Source organism: Papio anubis, chromosome 13, assembly GCF_008728515.1.
Source record: "Papio anubis isolate 15944 chromosome 13, Panubis1.0, whole genome shotgun sequence".
NCBI classification, from domain to species: domain Eukaryota; kingdom Metazoa; phylum Chordata; class Mammalia; order Primates; family Cercopithecidae; genus Papio; species Papio anubis.
This window is the reverse complement of record NC_044988.1, coordinates 57586846-57601083: the sequence shown is the minus strand read 5'-3', so window position 1 is coordinate 57601083 and position 14238 is coordinate 57586846. Positions and strand designations below refer to the sequence as shown.

General features: G+C 37.8%; 1 protein-coding gene across 3 annotated transcripts in view; it reads left to right on the top strand.

Moving 5' to 3' along the window:
- The first annotated feature begins 116 nt into the window (after positions 1 to 116).
- Positions 117 to 14238, top strand: part of LINGO2 (leucine rich repeat and Ig domain containing 2) — a 1182276-nt gene continuing 1168154 nt past the window's right edge. For 2 of the 3 annotated variants that reach the window (XM_031654837.1, XM_031654834.1), the window contains exon 1: positions 117 to 1364. The gene's annotated coding sequence lies outside the window, so the exon portion shown is untranslated. Of the gene's footprint in view, positions 1365 to 1985; positions 2196 to 14238 lie in introns of those variants that run through there. The other variant, XM_031654835.1, reaches the window with a different exon arrangement.

Sequence of the window (14238 nt, the reverse complement as noted above, 5' to 3'; positions counted from 1 at the left end):
AAAGGGGTTGGGTCTCCAGACTCCTAATCCCTCCCCTTTCTCCAGCTGAGCCGTTCACCTGCTACCGTCCAGTTTACAATATAAGCGTAGACCCTAAATTAACCCAGTTCCAAAAGCTAGGCATTATAATTTCCTAAGAAATTCATTTTAAAAACATCTAAGCGAGTTTCGGGAGCTCCTTGGGGGAAATGTTATGGAGGGAGTGGGCAAGGAAAGACGGGATGTGAGGGGATAATGTTCACGAAGCGATGTGTAGGCTCCTCTATTCGAAGGACCTCGGGGAGCCCCTCAGCTCCCCAGCGAACTGCTGCAGCCACTTCAATTCTCCACTACAGAAGGGGCGGAGGTGGCCCCTGGAGGGTGGCGATGGGAACCGGGCTAATCTTTAGTCTAGTGACCTCTCGCCGGGTGCCAAGGGGATGTAACTGGCCTCAAGAAAAGAGCTACGGAGTCGAAATGCCAGACAGGGCAGAGAACGGAGAGGTGGCTCAAAGGACTTAAGCGTGTGCAGCGAGGAACTGCCTGCCGGCAATCCGCTAACTAGAGAGGACTGATTGACTCTTCCTGTCATCAACATCCCTGGAACCCCTACCCCTCCTCAAGTCTCCCGACTTTTCGCTAGCCAGTGGCCCGGGGCCGCGGGCGCAGGGCTGGGCGTGCGTGTGTAGCTGCGCGCGCGCGCGGCTGTGCGCGCCTGTGTGTGTGCGCAGCCCGAGCTCTGAGCCGGGCCGCCGAGCCCCAGCCGTCCGCCCTGCAGCCGCCTCCTCAAAGCCTCTTCACCTGGCGCCTCCACCCGCCGCCAGCCCAGCCCCGCACCGGCGCTGCCTCCCCTCAAAGTTTCCCCAGCGTAGACACCTTCGCGCTGCAGCAGCCCAGGGAGACGGCGTTCTGAAGCTGTGCCTTAGAGTGGCTCTTCTTACACCTCTCCGCTTCATCCCCACCTAATTCGGGCAGAGAGTAGAAAATTTTCCAAATTAAGGGGAGAAAAGGGGGAGGGGCATTATCGAGAGAAAGCGAGAGGAGCGGCCGCAACTAAGAATATCCTGCCTGATGCCAGGGAATTGACTGACGTGTCTGTGGGGTTACGGAAGAAAACTGAATAGGCAGCCAAGTTGGCCGAGGAGGGGCTGGGAGGCTTCCGGGTGCCGGGAAGGTGGTCCCGGTCTCCGTTTCCACTGGCACGAAGGCTTGGAGGCGCCTCTATGGTGAGGGCTTTTGAACCGCCATCCCCTCCTGATCCCTTGGAAAGGAGGAGCCGGCAGAGCTGAGGCGGGGGAAGTCCAGGAAAAGCCCCTGGACTTGTGTGCGTCGCATCCTTGGCTTGGGATTTTAAGGACACGAAGGAGAATTAACAGCGCCTCAAGGTAAGAGGCAGCAAAGCTGCTGCTTGAATTGCCAGAGACAGTAACTTAAAATAGATGTTGGGGATGGGGTGGGGGTTAAGTCAAGTTAGGAGGATCTCTCCTGGCGTCGCCACGCGATCGCACGACCCGCGCTGGGAAGTCAGGGAGTAGCCGGTGCTGCGTTGCCCAGCTGGGAGGCAGGAAGCCGGAGGAGTATCCTGCCCTTACACTTTCTGAAACCTATTGGAAATCGATTTCGGGCTGGGTTCTCTGTCGAGGTTGATATACAGCGTGGATTTGGGTTTTGGGTTTTCATTTTTTTTACCAGAGAGTTTTTAAAATTTTATTATTAGCACCGTAGACCCACCCCCGATTGCCATAGAGAGCTGTGGGCACCGGTGAACGCAGCTAGGACGAGGTGGCAGGTGAGCCTGGCGCAGGTGGGCTGGTGGGAGAGGCGGCGGCACCTGGCCGGCGGACTCGGGGGCGCGCGAAGCTCACGCTCCCGCCTGGCGGGCTCCCTGCAACCGGCGTCTGAACCTGGGCGCCGCAGGTCGCCTGCGGTTCCCTTCGCCTCCGCTAGAGGCTCCCAGCGGGCGCCGCGGAGCGGGTGGGTGTGGGGGCGCCGGGAGGCGGCGGGGCGAGCGCGGAGAGCCAGCGTGCCCGCGGGGTGGCGGAGCCCGCGCGGCAGGGGCGGGGGACGTGAGCGGGAGTCCCGGCGAGCTTCCTAGCTCCGCGCCGCGCCGCGGGGACGCGGGTCCGAACCCCGCTGAGCTCTGGAAAGCTGTGCCTTGAACTGGAGCCACTTCGGGGATGAGAGCCTTGCCCGCGCCCTGAGGGCAGCCCCAGGAGGTAATGCCCTCTTTCTCCTCCTCTCTCTTTTCGCCCCCTAGTTCTCTGTAAATTCTCAAGTCAGATACTCAGGGTGGGAGGAAATGAAGGGTGAGAGAGAGTCTGTATCTAAAAAAGGTGCCTTTCAGTGTCGCTCCGTGGTGCTCTGGTGTATGTGTATTCACTAATGCCCGATTTCCCCCGCCTCCCTTGAATATTTGGCTGGTTTAAGGGAAGTTTTTTGCGGAGAACGCTGGATGGCTGGTCTGGGCCAGGCTGCTCCGAGGTGAGCTAGGGAACCTGCTGTGCCCCCTTTGCGCCGCAGTGGACTGGAGTGCAAGACTCCAGGGATGGGGTGTGGTGGAGAAAAGGAGTACCACACCCTCTTCTTTTCCTCTCTTTTCCTCTTCACCTGCTGGTGAAGTCTCCCCATTCAGCATTTTGCTGATTTCCTTTCCCGAGGGATTGGCTCAGAGGACAGAGGAAAGCTGCTGAAATACTTGAAGAGAGAGAGAGGAGAGATAAGGATGAGAAGGAAGTCATGGTCTGAGCATCAAAAGAGGAAGGAGGGCGAAGTTAAGCTTGTGTGTTTGGGGTGGGGGAGCGAGTGCTGGGAAATGGGCTTGGAGTTCAGTTTATTTGATGAAGTGAGATTCATTTCCCATTTCACACTTTGACATAATCCAGTTTGCTGAAGCCACTAACAGATGTCATCTGTGCTATGTACTGCCTTGGGCTCAGTGGGCACTGAACATGTTTGATGAGTGTGTCTAAGCAGTAAATAAATAAATAAATGAAAGAGTGCTTATTGTGTTTGCTTGGTGTGATTACCCCCGTGTCTTTTAGGCAGCCGGTAATGTATGCATTTTTCAGTGTGCTGTGCTGTGTTTGTGCATACCATATGTGGTCATTTTACACTCAGTAATGCAATTTCAGGATCTTCTAAAGGTGGCTGTTAACAAACACGAATATTTAGAATAATACTAAAGGAGGACCAAAAATTACCATGGGGCGTGGAATATTCCAGGAATACTAAATAGAAGCTGAGGCCCATCATTGGTGAAAATATTGACCACATACTGAAAGGGCAAAAAATATTTTTCAGAAATTGGAAACAGTGGTTAACATTTTAAAAGAAGGAGATGTTCTTTAGGGTTCTATCACTGTCACCCAGTAGCATGCATTACTCTCAATATAGTTGGAGTGTGAGGAAGAAAAGAAATGCACTTCCTGTTCAAAACCAGTAAAATGTTTTGAGATCTGCCAGGTATTTCACCTTAAGAATTTAAATGGAATGGCTTGCCTATTGATGGCAGAAGTGGTTTGGTTATGTAAGGTATCTGTTATTTTTGATTAAGGTACATATATAAGTTAATATTTTTATATAATAGGTTTACTGTAGTGGAAATGGAAGCAGGAAAATTTATTGATGTTTTTCATTCCGGAATAACACACAGCATTATCTCAGGAAGATTTATATAAAGTTTGTCTTTCATGTATCATACTGGATGGTGCTCTGTGTGGAAGGCAAGAATATACATCTTGATGAAGTCCCGAAAAGGATGGTTCATGTTCTTAAAATACAGTGTTTTGGAAATTTTTATGACGTGAAAAAATGATACTCATTTGAATATAAGTACAACTTATACATAGACTAATCATTTATTTGTTGACTTAAATTTAGCGAGACAAATACATATTTAGGGCTCAAATGTACTTCTGAAAGACACCTCTAAAACCGAAGGAAGATCTGCTATTAAGACTCTGTGTATATGATGCATAAGGGAAGTTTTGTTTCTTGACATTTAATCGAATCAAACTAGTGAGGCTGGTTTGTAATCTCAAGTCAGCTTTAGGACTCCATCTCTAAAGATGCTTTCCTCTCTAATAAATGTGATTTTAAAAGAGACCAAACATTAAAATGTTCCACAGCCGTCATGGATCAGAAAACCATTTGAGTCCTCTGAAACCTCATGTCAAGAATAAGAAGTGATAGGAAGTTGTCACAAATTAATTGGCTTGATACTTCAATTAAAAACTGATTATGATCTGGCTCTGGTAGTCATTATGGTTGATTTCACTTGGTCTCTAGATATTCTGTGAAAGGACTCTAGGTGGAAATGTTTTCCTGTAGTACAAGGAGAGGAGGTCACTATATGCAAACAGGCTTGTCAGTTACTGATTCTCCAGTTTGGTTATGTTGTATCCGTAAGGAAGCATGTTAGATTGAAAAAAAAAAATCTCTTTTCTCAATTTACATAAATATTTCTCTTTGTCATAACCCTCAACCAACCTGTGAATACTATATTTATAATTTTGTTGAAATATGTCACCAAGCCTCTTCCCTTTATGGTTCAGGGGCTACTTTGATGTTAATAGCTTTAAAAACTATTTAAGCATAAAAATACCATATTTCCTGAAAGAAAATAAATTAAATTTAAAAAGGGTTTGGGATAAGGAAATTAAGGGAGAATATGAGGGAAAGGTTAAATTCTAGGTATCTGGCTTACCCATCTAATGGCATATACTTCCGTGATTTCTTTGTTATTCTTCTAAAGAAATTTTCCCTTCCTTCCTTCCTTCCTTCCTTCCTTCCTTCCTTCCTTCCTTTTCTTCTTCCTTTTTTTTTCTTCAAAACATTTCCTTCAGAATTAAATCCATGCTAATTTACAGTTATTTTATAATGATCAGTCCATAAAAATTTACTTTTAAGTAGGTGGGTGATAGTCTTAAAATATTAAGATTGTTGCATTTATTTTTTAATTTTATACAAAAATTGACTAGAAGGTGGGTTTGGGTCTTTAGGGAGTTCAAGTCATCAGTCTCTTAAATTGTAAATGCATCTTGTGTCTGGCTATAACTTCACTGCCTTTTGTTTCTGGGAAGTATAAAAGTATGGATAAGTATTCATTTGATATAGATGGACAGCCTAACAACATGGTGCATTTGTGCTGTGAGTGGCTTATTTTCATATGGTTAATACTCTGAGAACAAATTGGCCAATGTAATCAAATATGTAATGTTCATATTCAGCGAGTAGTAGAGTCACATTTGTCAGTGTATATTGGTTCAGAAATTAGTATCATATTTTAGGAAACCTTAACTTCATCTAAACCTTAATAAAAGTTACTTTTTTAAAAAAGTGTTATCACTCAACAGATACAATTGCTGTATCTATTCTTAAATGTCCTCAAGAGAGAAGATCCTAGTTCTAAAAATCTCCCAAGAGAGACTAATCCAGTGCCACTGGGAGGCAGCATGAATAAATAGAAAAAGCAGTGGATCTGACACCAGAAGACTTGAATTCTACTATGTTTCTCATGACTAGCAGTGTCTTCTTTGTAAAGCTGTCTTATTTTTTCTAAGGCTCAGTGTTGATTTCTGTACAATGGGAATATTTAATATCTACCTATTCTATTTTTATGTTTAAAAATTAATAACAGCTAGGTTTAAGCATTGGAAAAAGAAAAACAAAACTTTCAGGTGCCAAGTAAATGTCTGGCATTGTAACACTTGATAGAAGAATATATAAAATATATTTAAAGAGTGCTTGTAAAACGTCAGTAATGCAGTGTGGATTTTGATATGCCTTTGATGAGAGGAATATTTTCTCTGAATGAACTATTAACAGGTGTCATGAAAGTCAAATTTAAATTAATATGTATGTATGGGAGATGATTTTCTCAAAGTTATTAATAAGGCATAAATTTCATGATGTTTGGAAATCTTGTAATGCTTATTGTGTGGGCCATAAAAGTTCATTTGGGCATCTGTGCTGTTATTAAAGAGTTTTGATAACAAATAAGAGGCAAAAGAAAAACAGTTAAAATATTATTTAATAATAAAGTCTCAGTTGGGTTTCTTTTTTTTAATTTTTTAGCTATTCTACCTTTTTCTTCTTCTTGTAAGTATACTTAATATGACACAGGTAGGAACTATCCTTGCTTTCATTATTGTCAGGTCAGTTACTCAGTTTTTATGAACACTAAAAATATTTAGCTTGTGGAATATTTTGTTCAGTGATTTAATCTATGAAATGGAACACAAACCTAATATATTATCTTAGTTTTTTTATAGTGGAATTTGCCCAGGACCACTGATAGACCATTTGTCCTATTTTATTTTATTGGCTTTATTGCTAATAATATTAGTTATAAGTTATTTTCATTATGTGAATTAGGAAGAAAATAAATGGTAGATATTAAATGACTCATGGATTTGAATAAAATTTTAAAAGCACCATTGAAATAATTATATGCTGTTTTTATAAAATATGAGGCTCGCTAGGATTTGACTAGAATACATTTTGTTAATTTTCTAAATGTATTCACTAGTTAATGTTAAGAATAGCCTGTCTTTACTGGCTGCAAGGGTAAGTCAAATACTGTTTCCTTCCCTAGAGTTTTGGTGTCGTTGTCAATAAAAACTATGAGTGTATTTTCTCTAACAAAATGAGTAAGACTAAATGCAAACCTGGGAACCTAGACTAGAAAACAAATTACATTTTTTGTTGTTATAGATGGAACATTATATCAAATTGCCTATAAAGGTAGAATTATTGTCTTTACAAATATCATAACTGAAGTTCAGTGTAACAGTAATATATGCAAAAATGTAAGATTCCCAGCACATTCAGTTTCTAGGTAGCACCATAGAGTTTGTGAAATGGATTCTAAATTGGACGACATAAGAGGATTTTGTGTCTTCAGACAATCTCATTCTATTATAATGTAACTATGGTTAGCTGCAAGATATCTATCTAGTAGCCAGCATGAAGAGAAATAATTAGCATAAAAACTGTATTGCTCCAGGTGTACCAGGAGAGTCAACAACAGTGCCTTGTGATACATGTTGATTTTGAAACGGTGAGCTTCATTTTTCAAAAGGAAAGTGCCTTTATTTTCTTAATTTTTGACTTCACCTTTATATACATATATACGTATATGTACAATATCATATGAACACATCTTCTGTATATATACTTTATATATATATATGTTCTGTCTATGTATATAGAGAGCATATGCATACATAGGGAGGGAGAGTCTCTGTGTGTATATATGTACATATGTATATCTACATATATACATGCACACACATACACACACACACATAGCCTGCTGAAAGCAGTCCTTGTGAGATGAGGATGTGAAGGTCAGCTGCTGGTTAAGCCTATGATTATGGAGTGCAAATGTTTTTTCTTTTTGCAATTTTATTTGTAGGTAATGTTAAAAGCCTAGCTTTGGTCTCGATTAGTTAAATTCACATCAATTAATATGCAAATACTTATTGTTGATAAACTAATTTTCTGTTTGATATTCAGGATATTATGGTACATGAGAGTTTGTTCTTGTTCTTAAGAATTCTGTGTTCTTGTTAAGCAGAGAAGGCAAAAATCGATGATAAGCTAACAAAAATAGAATAGACTATCACCTGATTCAGGATATTCTTATTAAATATCTATTGTTCCCAAGGCTATACAAAATAACAATACGAAAGTTGTGTCACCAGGCAATTCAGGATAGGGTAAAGTGTGAGTGGTCTGGAAAAGATTCATATGGGGGAGGAAACTGGGCTGAGAGTGAATATAATAAAAGTAAACAATAAATATATAAGTAAATAATAAATATATAAAAGTAAACAATAAATATATAAACTCTCTAGTAATTAAAGTAAAAGTAAACAATAAATATATAAATAATATGTAAAAGTAAACAATAAATATATAAACTCTCTAGTAATTAAAGCAATGCAAAATAACACAATAGTAAGGCAGTGTTTGCTGATGAGTTGAGACAAAGATGAAAACATTGATAGACTCCTTGTGTTGGTAAGGGATGGGGAAATAAACATTCAGTACATAATTGGAGTCATTGTAGACTGGTTCAGCTCATCTAACATGCATTTTAAGTAATTTTTACTTGGATATATATTAAATTACAAATGCTCTTAATAATTTTCTTTATAGTTCCTCTTTTAGAAGTTTATCCTCAGAAATGCTCCCGTGAACCTCCAGCAATATATTATGTATACACAAGAAGAAATAGATAACTTTAATGACTCTGTGTCTTTTAAAGAAAATGTATCTGTAGTTAAAACTTTTCCACACCAAATTAGCAAATGGATAAATAAGGTATATCCATACTATGGAAAATGTTCATCAATGAAAAGGAATGAAGTACTGATACATGCTACAACATGGATATACCTTTAAAATATTATGCTACTTGAAAGAAGTCAGAAACAAAAAACATCATATGATATAGTTGTATGAAATGCACAGAAAAACATGTCTGTGGAATTTGAAAGTAGAGTGGTTTTCATCTGGCACTGGCAGTGGTGAGTGACTGCATATGGGCACAAGGAATCTTTCGGGGCAGTGGAACTATTCTGTAATGGGATTGTGCTGATGGTTGCGCACATCTGTAAATTCACTAAAAATCATTTAATTGTTCACATAAAATGAGTAAATTACATGGTATTTGAATTATGTGGCAAATCAGCTGTTAAAAACCCAAACACAAAACAAAAAAATCTTCCCACAAAGTAAACCGAAGGCACAGATGACCTTACTAATAAAATATTTCTAATATTTAAGGAAGAAATAATACCAGATCTCTATAAACTCTTTCAGGAAACTGCAGAGGAGGGAACATTTTCCAACTATGAGACCAACATAAAAGGTATCATAAGAAAACAACAGGCCGATATCCTATAGAAAATAGATGTAAACATTATTAATAAAATTTTAGCAAGTATAAATAGCAATGGCAAATAAAGATAATACATCAAGAACAAGTTAGGTTCATCCCAGAAATGCAATGTTGGTTTAACATTGCAAAATCAATTAAATAGTTCACCATATTAACAGAGTAAAAAGAAAAACTAGCTGAGCATGGTGGCTAACACCTATAATCCCAGCACTTTGGGAGGCCGTGGTGGGTGGGTAATGAGGTCAGGAGATCAAGACCATCCTGGCAACATGGTGAAACCCCATCTCTACTAAAAATACAAAAATTAGCTGGGTGTGGTGGTGTGCGCCTGTAGGTCCAGCTACTTGGGAAGCTAAGGCAGGAGAATTGCATGAACCCAGGATGCGGAGGTTGCAGTGAGCCAAGATCGTGCCACTGTACTCCAGCCTGGTGTCAGAGCAAGACTCCGTCTAAAAAAAAAAAAAAAAAAGAAAAGAAAAAGGAAAACCATATGGTGATCTCAGATGTAGAAAAATTATTGGAAAATACAACATTTATTCTTGATAAAAACTGTTAGCAAATTAGGAATAGAAGGGAACTTCCTCAACTTGATAAGGAACATCTGCAATAAACCTAGAGCTAATACCATACTTAATGGTGAAACACTAAGTGCTTTTTCTCTAAGCTGGGAAGAAATGTTAGAATGTATGCTGTCATCACTTTTACTCAACGTTTATAATGGAAATCATTTAAATAAGGCAAGAAAAAGACTCAGGAAGAGATATTATAAAGGAGGTGCAAAATTGTGTAAACATGATTTTATTAAATAATTAAAAAAACTCCAAATGTCTAATAGGAAAATAGATAAACAAATGTTGGAATATTCATGCAGTATGTTTCTGGTTTACTAAGACGGTAAGTGGAATGTTGTAGTTCTTTAAATACCATCATGGTAAAATCTCCAATATATATTTTTAAGAAGAAAAATACGGTTGTAGAGCAATACTTAGTCTATAGTGAATTGATTGATTAATTCTTCAGGTATTTATTGGGTACCTCTTTTGTGTTAAGCATGAGAGTAGGTAGGCCCTGGGTCATATATTGTCTGTGGGAAGTGGACAGATATAATCCTGCCCTTGAGAGACTTACAGGCTAATGAGAAAGAATTTACAAGCAACTAAAATAAATGAAATTCATAATGAGATGAATTCGTAATGGGAGAAATGAATTCATAATAGGAGAAATTGTGTTATGTGCATTAAAAAATGAAGTTGAATGACTAGAATTTATCCATGAGGTTGAGAGAAAGATAGAACAATTTTTGTAAGAGGTGTCTGGTTCCTAGTGAGCATTCAGTTGGGAACTATTTTTCGAATAGACTAATCCAAATCATTCATCTCTCCTATTTTACCTAATTTCGATTCATATATGGTAAACTGAAGGAGTACATACTATACTTCCCTATCACACTAACTTTTCCTGTGTCATTACACTCTTTTCTTACTTTGAATAATTCCCATAATCATAATCTGTATTCTTCTAGCACCTACTGTGAACAAATGCCTTATTTTATGTGCATTCACAGTTGCATAAGGCACATCTTAATACATTCATTTAGTCTTGAGTTGAAACCCGTTTCTTAATGTGTAATTTTTATTATTTTTTCATTTTTCTTTGGTTACAAAAGTAAAACATTTGCATCATAAGTGTATTTAATGTCATAGCAATACATAATATACAAAGTGAAGGAACTTCCCGGTGCTCCCTCGTACCTAAGGTTTGACAAAATAGGAAGCTATGTTGCACAAGAAATGTCAGAGTGAGTAAGTGTGAAGAGTGAGACTAAATGCTGTATGGATAACAGACAAGAGGATTAAGTGGCCAGGGACCAGAAAACACTTCAGAAGATAGACGTCCAATGGAATTTTTCAGTTACAGTGTGCTCTGTGCAGTGGTACTGCTTCCTGTGATCTCAAAATGTTCAACAAAGTCACATGTATGTTAGTAACACTAGTGTGATTGGATTCCTGGTAGTGGTTGGTGACAGAATTTATTTTTTGTCAGAGTTGGGGTGGCAGTGTGGGAGAGGGAGCTTGTTAAATAGGACATGGGTCATAAAGCATGTGAATAAGACATGGGTCATAAAAACATGAGTCATGCTCTCTCGTATGTTTTCTGTAAGTGGCCTTAACCATGTAGTTCATTTACCCATGCCTTAGATACATTCCTTGCAAAACATTCCCTCCAAGTAGTTGTGTAACATAACCTTAAATACTGAAGTCTGTAGCAGATTACTTTGTCTGGCTGTACATGGTTTTCATTGATATTTTTATTTTTTTTTTCCACAAAACCTCATTCTATCTAACTAAAATAGATTGACGGTAGTCCATTACCCCTTATTTCTAAAGAACTTTTTGATTATGATCAGTGAAGATCATTCTAGAACATATTCATGAGTTCATGATCTTACCTTATTTTTGTAGATGATTAAGTGGAAGCATTTGCATATATGGTTGATTCTGAATTCAAGATTCTTCTCACAGGTACTGCATAAACTTTCAATAATAATTTAGTCTATCATTTCATCTTTAATTACACTTAAAATGTGTGTGAACAAGATTGATGAAATAAATGTGAATTGGAATACATTCCACATGTTATTTATATAGGTCCTTTTGTAGCCTAGCAAAATACTTAGGTCTGGGTGACTGCTAAAAACAAGTGGATTTGATGACGGTTCTGTTGGACCTGGAGCTTCCGGTCCTATTCATCAATCCATAGGAATGGTTACTATGGGTTTTACAGAGAGATTAGGAGATTAAAACTAAAAGTATTATTAGCTGACCCAAAAACGAAGGTTCCATGATTATGTTAAAGCGTAAGGAAGGGTATGGAGTTTGATTCAATAGAAATAAATGATTTCAAATTACAGCTTGAGAATATGGATGATAATCAGATGTTTTGTCTGTAATAATGGCAGAAAACCATGGGAGTTATTTGCATGTTGGGGAAGATAATTATTTATCTTTCCATTTAGCTCTCCTTGTGGAATTAGAAAGACTATAGATACATCAAGTATAAGAATCACTTTATAAGAATAAAGTACTAATGAATGTAATTATTAATTTATGCTTAATTTTTAGATGTTGGAAACAGTATTTAAAAGTAAAATAATCTAGTACTTACTAATACAGCCACTCAATTTAAAACTGTATCTCTGTGGCTTTGCACATTGAGATTCCCGCAACTGGAAAAGTCTTTTTCAGATCACATGGGAAAACTCTGACTTATACTTAAAAAATGAACTTAGCATCATATTCTCAATAAATCATTCCAAAAGTCCTGGAATCTCTCTACTTTTACAAGCTTCTGTTTTTATATGTATTATTTAATATATTATTATTTTTGTTCATTGGTCTATTTATCTTTCCAAATCGTGGTCCTGGAAGACAAAAGTTGTATCTTATTTATTACCATTAAAAATATCATTGGATGTAGTTCTTATTAAATAGTTTTGAAATGCATTGAAATGTGATTTTTAGAACATTTAGACAGTTTTAAATCATATCCAAAACCATAGTAATACCATTTCCAATTGGTAAAAGAGGTAACATGCAATGACTAAAAGTTTAAGATTTAGTTTCAAATTCTGACTGACATTGATTTCCGGTTATTGGACCTTGAACAATCTCTTCATCTCATGACGTGTTAGTTTCCTAATATGTAAAATAGGGGTGAAAAACACTTTTCTGGCCTGCACGTCTTACCTGAAGTTTACGATGATAGGATGGAGCATGGGTGTAAAATAAATTTGTGTGCTCAGTACCTACAGAAAGTCATTCCTGTATTAAGTATACAATTAAAAGCCACTAATAAAATAATCTTAAATGAAATAATTTACTTTTCTAATAATGAGAGGTTTGTACAGAAAAGTAAAACCAATGAACTTGAAATATCTTTCTTTCTATTGGATTTCTCCTGCCTTTTAATAATGGTTTCATCACATTTTAATATAACATGAATTTGATTTTATAGGTTATAGAACAAATATAACAATACAAATTAGACTATTGTAGTTTAAACACATGGTTATAGATGGCTTAATTGATAACTTTTATGTACTTATTTAGACCTGGATTGATGATTGTTGAGCGACTCTATATCTGAGTAAGCACTGATTTTTACCATCTCTTCAAATTAGAGCCAATTTGAAGTGAGTAAATTGTATGATATGTGAATTATATCTCTGTAAGGCTGTTTTGAAAATATGTGGAATTTGTGCCTAAAATATCCATGAGTTCATGCTGATATAAACACATTATCAAATGAGTGACTGAATTGGGAAGAACAGGCAAATCTATGCAAAACAATTTCAATAATTTATGTAGATACTTGCCCTCAAGGAAGTGGAGTATAATTTTCCACTCTTTAAGCATGGCTGCACATAGTAACTTCCATCTAAACAGTGTGCATGGAAAGGAGGAGGAAAAAGTAACATTACAGTGCAGAAACCAGACAAACATGACCTCAACCAGGTGACCAAGGTCGACATCAACAGTGGTGATCATAGAGATAGAATGTACCCTTGATTTAGTGAGAATGATGGTTTACCTCTGTGGTCTTCCTCCCCAAAATTCATAACTTTAGTCCATTCGTGAAAAAAATAGGTAAATCCCAACCAAGGAACATTATACAAAATATCTAATCAGTACTCCTCAAAACTGTCAAGCTCATCAAAAACAAAGAAAGTCTGAGAAACTGTCATAACCAAGAAGAGGCTAAGGATATATGACAACTAATATATAGTATCCTGTATGGGATCCTGCAGTAGAAGAAGGACACTTGATAAAAACTAGGGAGATCTGAATAAAGTATGTACTGTAGTTAACAGTAATGTAACTTTTGTTTGTTCATGAATTGTGACAAATGTACCATACTTATGTAAGATGTTTATAATAGGAAAAACTGGGTGTAACATAGATAAGAACTCTGTGCTATGAAATTTTTCTATATATCTTTTTTAAAAGGGTCTTTTAAAAATTAATTATTTCTTGCCTTCTGCTAGGTTTTGAATGTGTTTGCTCTTGCTTCTCTAGTTCTTTTAATTGTGATGTTAAAGTGTCAATTTAGATCTTTCCTGCTTTCTCTTGTGGGCATTTAGTGCTATAAATTTCCCTCTACACACTGCTTTAAATGTGTCCCAGAGATTCTGGTATGTTGTATCTTTGTTCTCATTGGTTTCAAAGAACATCTTTATTTCTGCTTTCATTTCGTTATGTACCCAGTAGTCATTCAGGAGCAGGTTGTTCAGTTTCCATGTTGTTGAGTGGTTTTGATTGAGTTTCTTAGTCCTGAGTTCTAGTTTGATTGCA